The 16,104-nt window shown below is 39.9% G+C and overlaps 1 long non-coding RNA gene across 1 annotated transcript in view; it reads right to left on the reverse strand.

The window, feature by feature from the left end:
* Window positions 1-10,496: 10,496 nt before the first annotated feature.
* The window catches only part of LOC107700289 (uncharacterized), a 31,899-nt gene continuing 26,291 nt past the window's right edge, over window positions 10,497-16,104 (reverse strand). The window contains exon 3 of the long non-coding RNA XR_001635534.1: window positions 10,497-10,608. This is a non-coding gene — a long non-coding RNA (uncharacterized LOC107700289). The remainder of the gene's footprint in view (window positions 10,609-16,104) is intronic.

Genomic DNA, 16,104 nt, shown 5'->3' on the forward strand with positions numbered 1-16,104 from the left:
ATATATATATATATATATATATATATCAACCACTATATTCACAGTCTGTTTATAGTGATATTTGGGGAAAGCGATGAATGAGAATTACAATGTCTCTCTTCAGCTTTACACATGTAATATCACTCTAATAGTGAGGAGGAAAAACAATATGCTGTCAATTTAATACGAATCAATACGTTAATACAATATTGCGATCATTTGCTTTGGTGTCAGTACAGTGACAATATATAAGCCAAGTATTTCGTTTTGGAAGCAGTTTTTATATTATAAAAATATATTTTACAATACATACAGCTTTTATATAAGATCACGTTTTCTCACACAGTATTAATTAGTCTTTATACATGAATATGTAGTAGCTTTTATATTTTAGGAAAGGGTTCCTCACAATCCAAAGACATTCTGCATAGGTGAAACGGAGACCATAAATTGCCCGTCGGTGTGTGTGTGTGTTTGTGCGTGTGTGTGTGTGTGTGTATATGTGTTTGTGCGTGTTAACCTTGCAACGGACGGGCCATCCATCCCGAGTGTTACCAAGAAGCTGGGACCGGCTCCAGCATCCCCACGACCCCACACAGGACAAGAGATGGATGGATGGGCCCTCGCAAGGAGATCATTACATTTGGGGCCCTTTGTATGAAAAAGTTTGAAAAGCACTGCACTAGAGGTCACTGACATCCCTTGCATTACTGTCGGGAAAATGTTATATTATTTTTTTATTTGAAATCATTTTTGTTTGAAAAAAATATATAATAATAATATACATATATATTGCAGCAAACAATTTGCACCCTGTGTGAACAGATTCACACGCATAGTAAAGAGCCGTTTACACCAAAACAATAACTATATTAGTGTCCACTAATATAATCAGCTTATTCTAAGTGAGCTAAAGGTTTGCTGTCTGCAGTGGATTCTAATCAGCTGTCAATGTTTTTATCGTTCATCAGCTGAAAAACAAAATCATACTTAAAGTGATTCCGATGTAGGGCTGAGCGATATAGCTAAAAAAATGTATCAACGATATAATGTTTCATATCGTTCGGTATCGATAATTATTTACATTTTTTATAACCTTTTTTAAAACAAAGAGCAATAGAATTTTTTTTTACATTTAACCACTGTATTTTTAAATTAACTCAAACAACAAACAACAAATTTAACACAAAATAAAAATTAAACAAATATCTCATTTCTAATGTTTTATATGCATATTAAATAAGTTAAACGTTTGGCTTGTTTCCCGAGGCCACAGGAGGGCGCAATGAGCAAAATAATGCAGCACGTTAAATTGTCAACGCAAGGAAATAACTGCGTATCGTTATCGAAGAAGGTGTACCGTTGATAAATATCGATACCATTTTATCACCCAGGCCTATTCCAATGATATTGTTCCTCAGTGTCGTTATTGTTATAGTTGTGGTGTAGACAGGATGAAAACAGTTATTAAAAACATACGGCCTTAACATAACATAAGCACGGCGACAACGTAATCTGGGGAGCTGAAAAGCTTTTTGCCACCAAGTTAAAATTTGCACTCCTAAAATGATTAGACACTCCCTTCTGAATATTCAAATCCATAATAATTGAGCTCCGACGTAAGAAAAGAGATGTAATGGCTTCGAAGTTCCCTTCTCCAAGAGTGAGCTAAAAGAAGCAGCGAAACGTTCGATCACTGAATAGCGAGCTGCATATTTTCGGGCATCATTACTTAAACAAATAATTAATGGAGGGGCCAAAAGTTGTGCTATTCTTCAAAACAGACATCAAGCATTCTGACTTTATACGTTCTTCCATTTCTGTCTCTCTGTCTGGGACCCAGGGCAAAAAGGCACTCATTACTCCTAATACCTTGTAGCAATCAAGATGAAAAGCAAAAAACAGCGGCACAAGAAGGGTAAACTTTATTAAACTTCATTAAAGTCAAAGTCGGGGATCATGTCTGTAATGGTCACACTCAGCAGCGCAAATCATCTCAAAGGCTTTTTTCAGCTTAATGGCTGGGTAATTTATACTTTGATGTCGTTTGAGTGTAGCTATCACTGTCTAAGGGCTGTTTATTCTGTTTATGAGGCCTAAATAATTCCTGGCTCTTTTTACCCATAAACCCTAAGCAACAATTAACAACTGCGGACATCCCGAGTAGAGGCAGATGCGTAATGAGGAAGAAAGAGCAGATGAAAAAGCTGCAAGAGCAGGGGGGGAGATTACAAATGGGCATCGTGCAAATGATACCAAAGCGAATCCAGTGGCGTCTCGCTACAAAACGAGACATTTTAATCTCAAAGCATCCAGCAATTGACTGAATTGCTCGATTGAAATTGAATGTTTTCTCCAGAGAGCCATCCAGAGCTGCTCCTGACAATGGCTTTCGGTCGTCTGCGCCTGTTATTAAACACAGCCGTTCATTGGTTTCCCTGCCGATTTTAATTTGCTATTAGCAGTCGACACATACGTCCCCGAGGCAAACAATCAAAATGATTATCTACAGTAAATGCACAGACGTATAGAGGCAGTCCTGATCAAATACAGGTAATGTGTCAAAGTAACGCTCTTTTTTAATTCATTAATTAATTTATACACTAAAATGCAATTAACATATACAACGACTGAATTGAAGTTATTTTAGGGGGTCAAAAAAGCATGAAAAGAATGAAAGGAAACCTTAAAATTATATTTGTACATTTTTGTTGCTCAGAATTTTAGTAAGTGTATATACACAAAAAATCTACAAAGAACATGCTTCTACAATCCAGTCACTGAGGTCGCTGAGCACTGAATGAACGCAAAAAAACTGAAGCGCTTTGTTAGCGGGTTAACTAACTCACCCAAACATATCCTACACTTATGTGATTAACCAGATATATACACAACATAAATGCAATGTTAACTTGTTAATGCATATATATATGTGAATGCGCCCTTTCTGCAGCGGCTCGCTGAAACAAGTATGAAATAACTAATTAATGTCACACTTTTTCATCATCTATAATGTTATTTTCAAATAGGGCTGTCGCGATTCATCGATTCAATTCGACTACTCGATTTAAAAAAAATCCTCGATTGCATTTTGTCCACATATATATATATATATATATATTTGAAGTCATTTTAAAGGCTATTGTTCGCTTAGGTCTATTTTTATTACTACAAAATTGTGTTTTTTTTAATGATTAATTATCCGATTACTCGATTAATCGGCAGAATAATCGACAGATTAGTCGAGTACCAAAATAATCGTTAGTGACAGTCCTATTTTCAAAGACTAAAATTTAGATGCCATTTTAGACTAGAATGTACTAAAATGAATGAACATTGATTAATATTGTTGAATGGATATTAACAATTGATATAGAAAAAGAATTATGATCTGTGCACTTATGTGTTCAATGGGTAAAGACAAAATGCTTTTTACTTGGTTCCACAACAACATTTTGAGATGAATGAATACGAAGCTCGAGACTGAGACCAACACAAAACTAAAAGTAGATGTATAAGAACTCGCCATCTGTTTTCAACTACACTTTTAAGAGATTTGTCCTTTCCTCTGTAAAGTCACTGACCCACATAACAGCGAGGCCTAAAAAAAGACTCCATTCGGACTCCAGATCTGCTGGAAAGGGTGCAGGTCCGGAGACCTCCTGACTGTGAAAAGCACTTGAAGGAAACGAGAGAGCGAGAAAAGCCAGAAGCAGCCCACCGCTGTCTCCGCCGGCAATTAAGACCGTCTGAAACTACAGGCCGCAATCAGGTAATTAAGCATTAGCAGACCATCGGCACGCTTATGAGCGCAACCTTCACCAGCGCAATCATCCTAATACGGTCAGTAAAACGCAACCTGCCGTCCCGTCCTTAATTGTTGGCTATCAAGCATAATTTAGCTCGCTGTCCCACATAACAGCTTGATAAACAAGAGCAGCCTAATTACACCTCGCACATCCCGACCCATTCCTCTCAGCGCAAACAATAAATTACGCCAGGTTAAGAAGAAACCCGTGCTTCCACAATCACACCGTCTCAGGCAAGTGGAGATCAAAGACAGCGCTCGCCTTCCACCTCAACATCGTAGGGCTTTTTTCCCCTTCCCGCTCCTGAAAGCACAAGTTACGCCGGCCTAAGTTTGCTCTGTGCTCGCTGGATCGGGCATGACAGGGATCACGGCTAACCCCGAAGGACAGGTGCTGCGTGGCTGGAAAGAGAGCAGCTCCCTCGTGCTCCTCGCAGGTCACTTCCAGGCAGCGTTAGCGCCGCGGCAGAAGGCCCTTAACGGGGAGTGCTGGCTGCTAGCCTGTAATTAGCTTGGACAGCTCAGGCTCAAAGAGAGAGAGGGAGGCAGCCAGGCTACATCATAATGAGCCCAGCTGGGATTAGGAGGACAGGCAGTAGGCAAGGTGGGGGCGTGAAAAGAGTGAGCCCTCCTGAAGGAGCGAGCCGGGGCTAGAGATCAAGCAGGGGAGGGCCGAGCCGCGCTGGCTGCCAGGGTTAGACCCCTCAGCAAAGGATGGGCCAAATGATGCCTGGCAAGGAAAGGGCCGAGGCGGCCTAATGAAGCGCGACACCTCCAGCAGACAAGATCAGCAGTAATTAACACACGCACGCGCACGCGCACCGACTGTCACCGAACGTACCCCCGAAAAACCTCCAGGGAGCAAACCTAGAGACAGCAGTGTCAGTGTGTTTAGCTGCTGCATGTGTGTGTTCACAGAAAAACCTGAAAACATTTTGTTTGCATGTGGTTTTTTCAGTCGACGCCGTGTAGAACGTGCGACATACGGAAAACGTTTAATTTCCTGCACAAAAGATTTAGCATCCTTGCTTCGGAAAGACGACAGTTCAGTCCTAGAGGCAAGCGCTGTAACTTTGGGGTGTAAATGTGTTAAAAAGCCTTAAAACGGACTGTGAGTTGTGCTTGAGATGACAGTGTGATTGTGTGTCTGCAGTCATCGAAGTGAAATCGCAGCAGAATCCTGCTGGGTGCTAATAATGACTGCGACGGGCGGCTCTACATGACCTGACAAAACCACAGACACTTGCTTGTCAGAGAGTAGCTTCTTGTTCTCCTCCTTATAAAACACCAATTCCTTCCATGAATCCTCGCTGTCCTGCTGCACTTGTGTTTTGCAGTTTAGCCTGAAACACGGGAGAAACAAAAAACAGTAATAGAAATACAGTAGCAGCAGCTTTCTGACTCGAAACATACTGCATGATAACTTTAGGCTTGCCACTCGCTTTCTGTGAGTCCTCAGAGCAAACAAAATAATTATCACCAACACCCAAAACATCAGACACGTTAATAAGAACTTCTTCAAATAAATCCAAGATTATGTCCATAAAATTGTTATTATGGGGCTTGTTATCTTAACATATATTACTAATAACTTGATTGCTCACAGAATTCTGCTATCAGCCACCAGAGGGCGTCATTAACTGACAGCCAATATTTTGCCCAAAAAAGACCCAGTGTGAAGCCTATCAGTGGGACAGGACTTTTTTTGTGCTCTATGTCTTTAATTAATCATTACTGCAGATGCTAATGTTGCTGGTTGTTCGCACAGGATATAGCGACATTTACAATTACTAAGGTTTGTTCTAGTCAGTTTACTGGTGTTTGCGACATTATTCACCGCCCAAAAAAGCATGTCTTAACCCCATTTGCACCTGTGTTGTTAGATGCTAGTTTGTGCTGCTCTTGGTAGACTGCGCTGGTCATTATGAAAATGTTCCAGATCAGCCGCAGAACTTTACACTCCCATCGGCGCTTTTTACACTCATTTGTCCGGTTTCGTAAATCTGGTCTTTTGTAATACACATGTTGAGGTCTTTGGGTTAGGTAACAGGTAATGTTTAAACCAAAAAAAATACAATGTTTACACTAGGGCTGTTAAAATGGACACGTTAATTGTGCAATAAATTTTTTTCAGTTTAATGTGTTAAAAATATTTTACATAACGCAGAATCCATTTTTTTCCTGGGATCCCTTGGCTAGCGTTACAGGGGACTTTATGAACACGCTATCAAGCACGATAAGACGTGAAAGAGAAGTCAACTCGTCTGTAGCTATGTTTCCATCACCCTGTTTTAATGCGCATTTTGAAGTATCGCATGAGAAACGAGTGATGGAAACGCCAAATTTCGAAAAGAAATCCCTTAATTTGCAAAAAAGTTTTTACGCTCGCTTGAGGTGGTTTTTGACTTGTGCAAAAAAGGGTTAATGCGAATAATGGTAGATGGAAATGCATTTTGCGAATAAATCTCGCATGAGCGTTCAAAAAAGTAATGTGACTTTGCGCTATGGGACAGCTTAACCTGACTAACCCGCGGACCGATTTTGTTGCATAGCATCTGAAATGTTTTCATGATCATTCTGGAGTGCCCGAGCAAAGTCTGTCGTCAAAGTATTTCTGTATAACTGCCTCCCAGAACGATCTACCACGCCTGCGTTCCCAAACAGCAGCATCCACCTCCGAAAACAAGACCGCATCTATTGTGTTTCGCCTGCTCACTCAAAGTGCAAGTCATTTATTATATTTGAGAATTATTATATTCAGTGGCTTCTCTTACTTTTCTTAGTGATATTTAGTGCTAGTTTATCAGGAAGTGATGATTTTGTTCTCTCTGACTCGTTGGATGGAAACCCGCTTGTTCGCAAATGTTTTATGCGATATACCAATTTTGTGCATAAGTTAAATTCGCAACTTTGGATGGAAACCCAGCTTGTGAAGCAGCTCTCTGTGAACATGTGCCCGCGCACAGAAAGCCACTTCAACAGACAAAAACACACACAATTATGTCAAAATTCCCGTTTTAGGCGAGTGACCTCGTAAACACAGTCTGAAATGAGTTAAAAAGTAGTTAAACCCGGATGCGTTTCAGATCCATGTCAGGATTTAAAGAGACAGCGCTGCTTTTAAAGTCAAGCCTGCTGCAGTCTGTCACTGAAGGAAGAAATCACTCACTGCTCTGTTCGCTGATTAACTTCTTTAGCTTGAATATAGGAGAATCTACTTTCAATTTATAGTTTATGTGATGTTTTAAGTTTACTTAAATTAAAAGTTATGTTTTTCAAAATCTATTAAATGTTAAAAAAGAATGGTTTTAAATTATACTGTAATGTTGTATGGCTATAATTAATAGGTAAAAGCGCATTTAATAGAGACATCAGTAGCAGTATTGCTATCAGTTATACTGGCCTTCATTAATAATAGGCTACTTAGTAATAAGATGAAATCTTTATGTTGTTTCCGCATTAATTTGGAGATTCAGTGAGAATTATGTGTGTGTGTGTGTGTGTGAGTGTGTGTGTGTGTGTGTGTGTGAGTGTGAGTGTGTGAGTGTGTGCGAGTGTGTGAGTGTGTGTGTGTGAGTAAGTGTGTGTGTGTGTGTGTGGGTGTGTGTGTGTTTGTGAGAGTGTGTGTGAGTGAGAGATATATATATATATATATATATATATATATACATCATCATCATCATCATCTGACTGTCTAATGTCTGATTCGATTTATTTGTATCAAATTTACTTCCAGAGCAAAAGTAAAAATTTTATATTCAGTGGGATTTTTGATGTTCATATGGTAAACAAACAAACAAATAAATGAATAAAGAGGTGACAAAAAAACTGAAATCCAATTTCCGCTGCATTAATCTGCAGTGTGAACGTAAGCTTTACGTCCAGACAAACTGCTGATTCAAAATGAAAACGATCACGTTCAGTTCCTTCCACTGATACTGTAATGTCTGCGAGGTCTCGCTCAGTTTGCGCACCACTTTTAAGTCAATATTACACGAGCAGGAGAGCTCTGCAACACAAATACTATTTAAACCCTATTCCACAGACGCTTTCGGCTCATAACGTCCTTGAACCTGCTGCATGGCAGAGCGCCTTTGGGTTCTGATCCGTCGTCATGTGAGAACGCTCTCTCCTCAGCTAACAGCTTAACAGCAGCCGCGCGCAGATCTTCCGTCCTAATCCACTGCGAGATCCAGCATTAAAGCTATGAATGGCCTCCTGAAGGATGCGCTCACCAAACAGACATCTCCATTCCCCTCAAGCCTCCTCCAGCTCCGTCTCGCTTCATTATGCAGCGAGCCAGTAAACGGCCAGAACTTCTCTGGAAAGGCGCAGCGACTAATTTATTTGATTCAGCGAATCTGTTATGAGCACAACTTTGATCAGCGTGCGGATGTTTTAATAAGTTTTAATTTCATTTACGCATCCCAACGCACCCAGTCTGAGTTAAAAACCTGAAAATCCCTTCTGGAGGAAGAGAGGCTGTGTTTTAATGTTTTGCTAATAGTGGTCGTGCTAATGGTGAGTGACGTGGTGGGTTACGCAGGGCTGCAGCGCTCTAATGAGACTCCTGCCGCGCTCGCTCGTGCTAATACACGCGTAATAACGCTAACTCCAGACTGACGCAGGCCTGACCATCAGAAAAAGGCTCAGGCTAGCGGCTCGCTAACTGATTTCCACCGGTTTTGAGGCATTAGCCTCATGAGTGTAACCGTTCAAAACAAGTTCGTTCAGCAGGTAACCGTAACTCAACTCCCTGAGCAGGAGTTACTGACACCAACAGCTCTGTACGGAATAGTAGCGTTCCCGTAACAAGCCTGGAAATCTTAATAAAACAAGAGCTCCATAGAAAAGTAAGAATTTTTTCCCAACTTATCAAAACTAAGAGGAAGGAGATTATCAGAGACTTTTTCTCTTTTGTCCCTCTGTTACAATCACACACACTCTCTATCTCTCTCACACACACACACACACACACACGCTCTCACACACACACACACACGCACGCACTCACACACACACACACACAGACACACACGCACGCCCACACACACACACACACACACACGCTCTCACACACACACACACACGCACGCACTCACACACACACACACACAGACACACACGCACGCCCACACACACACACACACACACACGCTCTCACACACACACACACACGCACGCACTCACACACACACACACACAGACACACACGCACGCCCACACACACACACACACACACACGCTCTCACACACACACACACACGCACGCACTCACACACACACACACACAGACACACACGCACGCCCACACACACACACACACACACACGCTCTCACACACACACACACACGCACGCACTCACACACACACACACACAGACACACACGCACGCCCACACACACACACACACACACACGCTCTCACACACACACACACACGCACGCACTCACACACACACACACACAGACACACACGCACGCCCACACACACACACACACACACACGCTCTCACACACACACACACACGCACGCACTCACACACACACACACACAGACACACACGCACGCCCACACACACACACACACACACACGCTCTCACACACACACACACACGCACGCACTCACACACACACACACACAGACACACACGCACGCCCACACACACACACACACACACACGCACGCACTCACACACACACACACACAGACACACACGCACGCACACACACACACACACACACACACAGAGGTGGGTAAAATCACACTGCTTTCACACGGGATCACGTTGCACTGCTGTTTTCTTTCATTTACCCACAGAGAGCACAGCTGACAAGGTCAACACTTGCATCTCGTGTGGATACTCTATATACACCTCCATTATATACGTTTAAAAGGCTTGTGTAAAAGAAAGGGGGAAATGTTAGGGGGGTTAGGGAAATTGTCCCGACATTTTGCTGCTTCCAGGGGTTTAGGTTAAAACCAAAGACTCAAAGGAGGGAATCAAAACCTTTTCTCTCAAACTTTCCCCACGCTTTTTTCTTCCTCTCTATTCTGCCGATATAAACAGTCACCTTGTTCTTTTCAGGATGAAGTACTTCTGCACTCCTCTTCGTGAGAGCAGAAGCATGTGTTGCATTTCAGAGCTTAGAGCAGGGCTGGGAGACGATGCTGAATGTCCAGTAACTCTACTTTTTTCTTTTTTGTGCGTGTGTAAACCGAGAAGAGATGTCTATCTATCCTAACAGCTTTTAAATCAAGTCACTGTTTCATAATTCTAGCAAAGGTCGTCACTCAACACACTTTGTCACTTTACAAAACAAGAATGACACTCTCTACTGTTCAGAATTCACTGCATGACCCAATACAATATTACTGTAGAAATGTAGAAAACTGCTGTCTTATTCGTTTTTGAATTATGTAAGATTTTCAACTTAAGTTAGAGAGTTTTGAAAACGTGCAGATTGGCCTGTAGGTAAAGAATTGATGTAATTTGAAGGATTTAGTCGCTGAATGCATTTTGCACCAAAGCAATGCTAAATGATCCACAGTTTATCCACAGAGCTTGCTGCTGAGCTGCACTGTGTGAGAGTCTAGAGAAAGAGATCGAAGTATTGAGAGATGGGTCCTACGATTCATACAAAACTAATAAGCCAGGGATAATGACACTACACTCATATAAACAGGAAGTGCTCACAGGTCTCGGGTGTCTTCAGCTTCCTTCAGCCGCTCGCTCATCGTTCTGTAGTTGGTCTGAATGACACGCAGCCGGTCGTGATGCTTGGCGTGGGCTCGTCGCAGATCCTCATTCTCCTGAGTCTGTAATTACAGAAGAGCAGACAGACACACTTAAAATCTCTGTCGTGTGCACATGTAACCATGACGATCACATGAGAGTTTAAAAATCACAATCGTTTGCAGATCTTTGATCGATAACAAAGTGTCACATTCAGGGTTTTTTTCATAATCAGACTTTTATTAATCCTGTATTTCCATACAGAACTAACTCATACCATCTCATAATAAGCCATGTATTTCAGATTCTTTTATTTAATTAAATAGGGTGGGGCACCCACAACAATTAAAATGTAATGAATTGGTTCATGTACTAATATATAAATACATACGAATTAGAGGTTGATCGATATTGGATTTTGCTGACACTATAATAATGCGTTTAAAGAAAGGCAATACAAATATTTTTGTGTCTAAATAAATAAATAAATAAAAATAATTACAGTAATTATTATTATTATTCTTGAGGCCGCTAAAATATTACAACATTTTACCGTAAAGTGTCATAATTGCAATCACTTGGCATAAATGCACAGTACTCATTGATATTAAACTGCTCTGAAAGGCCAAGCACGTTTGGATGTTACATGTCCAGCACTCACGTTTATTTCATTAAATTATCACCTTATCACATCAGCAACTCCTGTTTCTCTGTTCTCAAATTTAAGATCTCTTAAAATAATAATGAAGAATTCTGATATACCATTAAAGGCATTTATGATTTTTTTTGGCCTTAAATTTGATCAAACTAAATTAAAGTCACATTGCAAAATATAAAGTACATTTTTTGCCCATACTGACAAACAGTGTTGGGCTCGTTACTCCAAAAATGTCATTTATTACTCGTTACTATTTAAAAGTAATATTATTACTTTCTGGCAACAGTAATTAGTTACACTACTAGTTACATTACTTTTCCTTCACGTGTTTCTTCTAAAATGTTTCTAACAATATATTTCTGCCTCATCATTTGACCAAAATGATTGATAGTGACTTTTCAGTAAAAGTGTTGTATTAATTGTGTAGCTTGAAGCTAATGGTAGCTATACTTTCTCTGTGACCCATTTATGATTATATTTCATGAAGTATTTTATCAGAAGAAATCACATAAGTTCATAAGATGTTTAATTATAGTAATATAATTAATATGGGGATCAGAGGGATGATGGTGTAATACCAGAGTAAAGTAATGCCACAGCTTCCACATCAGTGCTCAGATCAGCTTTTCTCCTGACTAAATCAGCGTAATGCCAATATTTCCATCCCCTGAATGTAAGCTTTTCCATATTCCAAGCTTTCCTGATGCACTGGTGACGTCATGTGCGAGTCGTGAGAATTATGAAAATAAATCTAGCAATTATTGGATTGTTGGATTTCAAATCAGTAGGGGTTGAGGCATCAAAAGCAACTAGCTGTTTTATGGATGGTAATTGTAATCTTAATAGTAATTAGTTACACTACTAGTTACGGCAAAAAGTAATATTACTGCAACTAGTTACTAGTAACTAGTTACTGTCCAACACTGCTGACAAAACATCTTTAGTGCCACTAATGCAGTGGATTGTGTAAAAGTAACCAAAACATCTCATTGGCAGGGCAGTTGTCTTTACAGTCCAAGGAGAGAAAAAAAATCTGACAGCTCAACATAGAAAAAAATTAAAACTGTTGGCCTGTTGCCATGTGAACGCTCATACCTGATACCCCGTGTGAATATTTCTATTTTTAAGTGTCCTTGCCCTGAACATTAGCATCTGGTGTGAACAGGCCTTACCCGACCACAGGCCACACTAACAGATGACTCTTCACATACTTTTCCACAAAATGTAGATTTTCAGGCCACTTCAGGCTGATTGAGAGACTAGTATCTGCTTAGTCTTCCTAAATCAAAATATACACGAGTGCACGGCTGACCAATCAACCATCAGCTCGTGTTTGGACTTCTGCATGCCACATAATGCCAGGAATGTTTTGAGAGGGTTTTGGAAAGAAAACACAGGTGAAGGCACTGTGCTACGGGTGTACGATAGACTGTGCAAACACCTTCCATATGGAGAAAACGGCCAAGCCATCGCAGTGTGACCCTTTCAACAGCCAATCACAACAGAGGAATGGAAAAGTGCCATATTACAGTCTCCTCCACTTCAGAAAAGATATGCTTTTAATAAAAGACGCACCTGGTTCTGAGTCTCCAGCCTGTGAGGTAAAAACACGAACACATACAAGCGTATTTCCGCTCCCAACAGCAAACTCAAGGAGCATTCCTCAGCAGCGGAGCGATCATCCAAACGCACGGAACATAAACAGCAATATAAGAACATCACTGTCCAGAGAGCTCGGCATTATATGATTATCTAATGATACTGCATAACTAATGTCAGTTTGATTACAAAGCGAACCTGAGCCCACATAACATATAAGCCTAGTGTTCGTTATTTATTTTTAAATATAACAAAGACTGAAAGCATGAGGATTTTTATTGATTTATTTACAGCAAATGTGGAGCCAATTGGATATTTAATTCTTAAATGAATTTTTGGGATGAAGTCCTGTCATTGGAAAATGTAAAACTTTTAGAGTTCAAATAAAAATGGTTTGAGAAACCCATTTTTTTCTTCCTAGAAACAGGTGATTAATAGGATTTATTTTCTCGCCATTTACAAACTATGAAAACAATATTATGTATTTAAAAAGAGAGATTTCATATGCATATGTATCTATAGCAAGTGAAGGATATACACCAGAGTCTTCAACTAAAATTGCTTGAGGTCCGGACATTTATATAGGCCTACCTAAAAACATGAATTGACAGTTTTTGCCAGACCAGGGTATCTGCAGGATATTTAAGCTCATATTTAAGACCTGCAAAAATAACATTAAAATTACTGTAAAAAGCATGATTTAGCGTTCAGATACAGGTTTTCACAAAAAAAAAAGTTTTTTTTTTAAATGATTAACTTAACATTTTCAGCATTTAAACCATCTTTTTAAAAAAATGGAGGCAAAAGTATAAATTATTATATTAATTTAAACAATTACTATCAATCAAATATTATAGTCTATTAATTAAATAACATATAAATATTTGTTACTGTCTTAATTGTATATATTTTTATAATGCATCATCTTCTTGTCGATCCACTAGTTCACATTTACAGCTCTGCGTGTTTGCTGCATAAAAACGGGTTGATTTTCACATTGGTCTGAACAAAAACAGCAGACGGCTTTATTAAACTGCACACTGATTCTCTGCCAGCAGGAGGCGCTTTCGGAGCGGCAGACATACAGCGGTTTCCCTGGTAACAGCTGTAAACAAAGCAGCACCTGACTTTGAAATGCAGCGCTCGTGTTTATTCAATGAAATCATCGCCTTTTGAAGTTTAATCGTAACATTACGCTATATTGCAATTCTTGTCTTGCCGTACCCAAGTTTAAGACCTCCTGAAATCATAATTAAGACTTTCTTGTACCATTTAAGACTTTTTATGGCCTTAAATTTGATACAACTAAATGTAAGACTTTCTAAGGACTTTTCACTCACTGAAAGTTTCATGTGTCTGCTCCGCGCTTGTATGTGAATCTCTGTTAAAATGTAATTTATTCCTGTGATCACAGCTTATTTTTAGCATCATTACTCCAGTCTTCAGTAGTGTATATCGTTAGAAAAGATTTCTATTTTGAACAAATGCTGCTCTTTTTAACTTATTATTCATCAAAGAATCCTGAAAAAAGTATCACAGGTTCCAAAAAAAATATGAAGCAGCAACAGTTTCCAGCTCTGATAATAAATCAGCATATTAGAGTGATTTCTGAAGATCATGTGACACTGAAGACTGGAGTAATGATGCTGAAAATACAGCTGCGCATCACAGAAATAAATAATATGTTATAGTACGTTAAAATAAAAAACAGTTATTTTAAATTGCAGTAATATTTCACAATTTTTCATTTTTTCAGCATTGATGAGCAGAAAGGTTTCATTAAAAAACATGAAAATTCTTACTGATCCCAAACCTTTAAACGGCAATATATACATACATATACATATTAACACTGCCACCAACATAAGAACACACTGAACATTTACTGACTGAACTCTGGGAGCTCAGAACTTCTTATTTTTATTTGTGAATGTCACCCATTTACTTTACTTTCACTGTGGGAGCAAAGTAGGCTCACGTTTAGAAAAGAAAACATCAGGATCCTGTGACTCTAGGGTCTATAGAGCCTAAAATTAAGCTTGTGTCACTGATTTCAGACAGAACGCAGACTTTCTTAAGATGAGTCATAAGAACAGGTCATGATAAGAGTACAGAAACATCCATATTAAAAAAGGTTCCGATTAACCCGTTATGTTTGGTTATTGATAAGTTCGTGGCATGAAATGAAAAAATCACCCTATCTATGTTCTCTTGTTGTGAACGAATTTTTTTCTTTTTGGATAATCCGCTACTCTCAGATGAATGTGACCAAATTCAGTTTCATTGTGACTTAAAATGAAAAGATAAAGGTAACAACATCAGTTTGTCTTACTGTAAGATAAATCGATATCATAAAAATATACTTACTCAGATAAAATATGCTTATTCATTTGTAATATTTCCTAGTATATTTCTTGTTGATAATACATCGTAAGCCTGCAGTAACTCACAAAAATTCACATTTCTAACGTACCACACAATCGTCTTTGATAATTCTCATATTGTTAAAGTGAAATTTCTCTGCTAGCGACACTCAAGCGCACTTTAAGCTAACAGACCAAAGTCACTACATCATTGGCAGCAGGTGTGAAGATCACTACCAAAGTTTTATCAAAGAGAGGCTGTTTTTTCCTTCTGGATTTGTTCTTCTCTGGGAACGAGGCGCTGATAACCTGCAGCATTATTGTGGCCTGACATTTCTCCTGTCAGCCAATAGGAAAGGCTGAGTTCTCCCGGCACTTAAACCCCGCAGCAGGAGGAACGCCTCAGTGAGCCGGGTTGCTCCCCAAATGCCCGTAAATATTGGTCTTTACTTCACAGCTATTTGAAGAAAAAAAAAATAGGGGGGGGGGATCTCCGCCAAAGATTACATGGGACTTTTCAGGGGTGAACATATAGATTTTCCTGACGAGAAGGCCCTCTATTATCCTGACCTTAGCCAAGGCGAACTCTGGCAGAGGCAGCAAGCGCACCTTTCAGCTTGAGTGGCCAGGAGACTTGTCGAAAGGCTTTCTGAAAGGGAGGAAAGCTTGTTTACCGCGGCTATGACACGGCAGCCCTGCTGGGCGGGAAATGCAGGGCCCTGAACCCTGTTATTATTAACAAGGACAAAGAGAACAAGCCGGCCCCAGACTGGTTGCCAATGTGACATGTATGGATTTACTGCTCAGATATTCACAAGAGGACACTCAGCCTTCAGACAGAAAGACCGAGAATCTGAGACAGAGACGTGAAGGAAAGCAGAGCGCTAATGAAGGCCTGCTCAGATTGAGTGACCAATGTTTCGTGTCTGAGTGACATCACCGCATTGGGGGGGGGGGGT

Source organism: Sinocyclocheilus anshuiensis, unplaced genomic scaffold, assembly GCF_001515605.1.
Source record: "Sinocyclocheilus anshuiensis isolate Anshui unplaced genomic scaffold, SAMN03320099.WGS_v1.1 scaffold326, whole genome shotgun sequence".
NCBI classification, from domain to species: Eukaryota; Metazoa; Chordata; class Actinopteri; order Cypriniformes; family Cyprinidae; genus Sinocyclocheilus; species Sinocyclocheilus anshuiensis.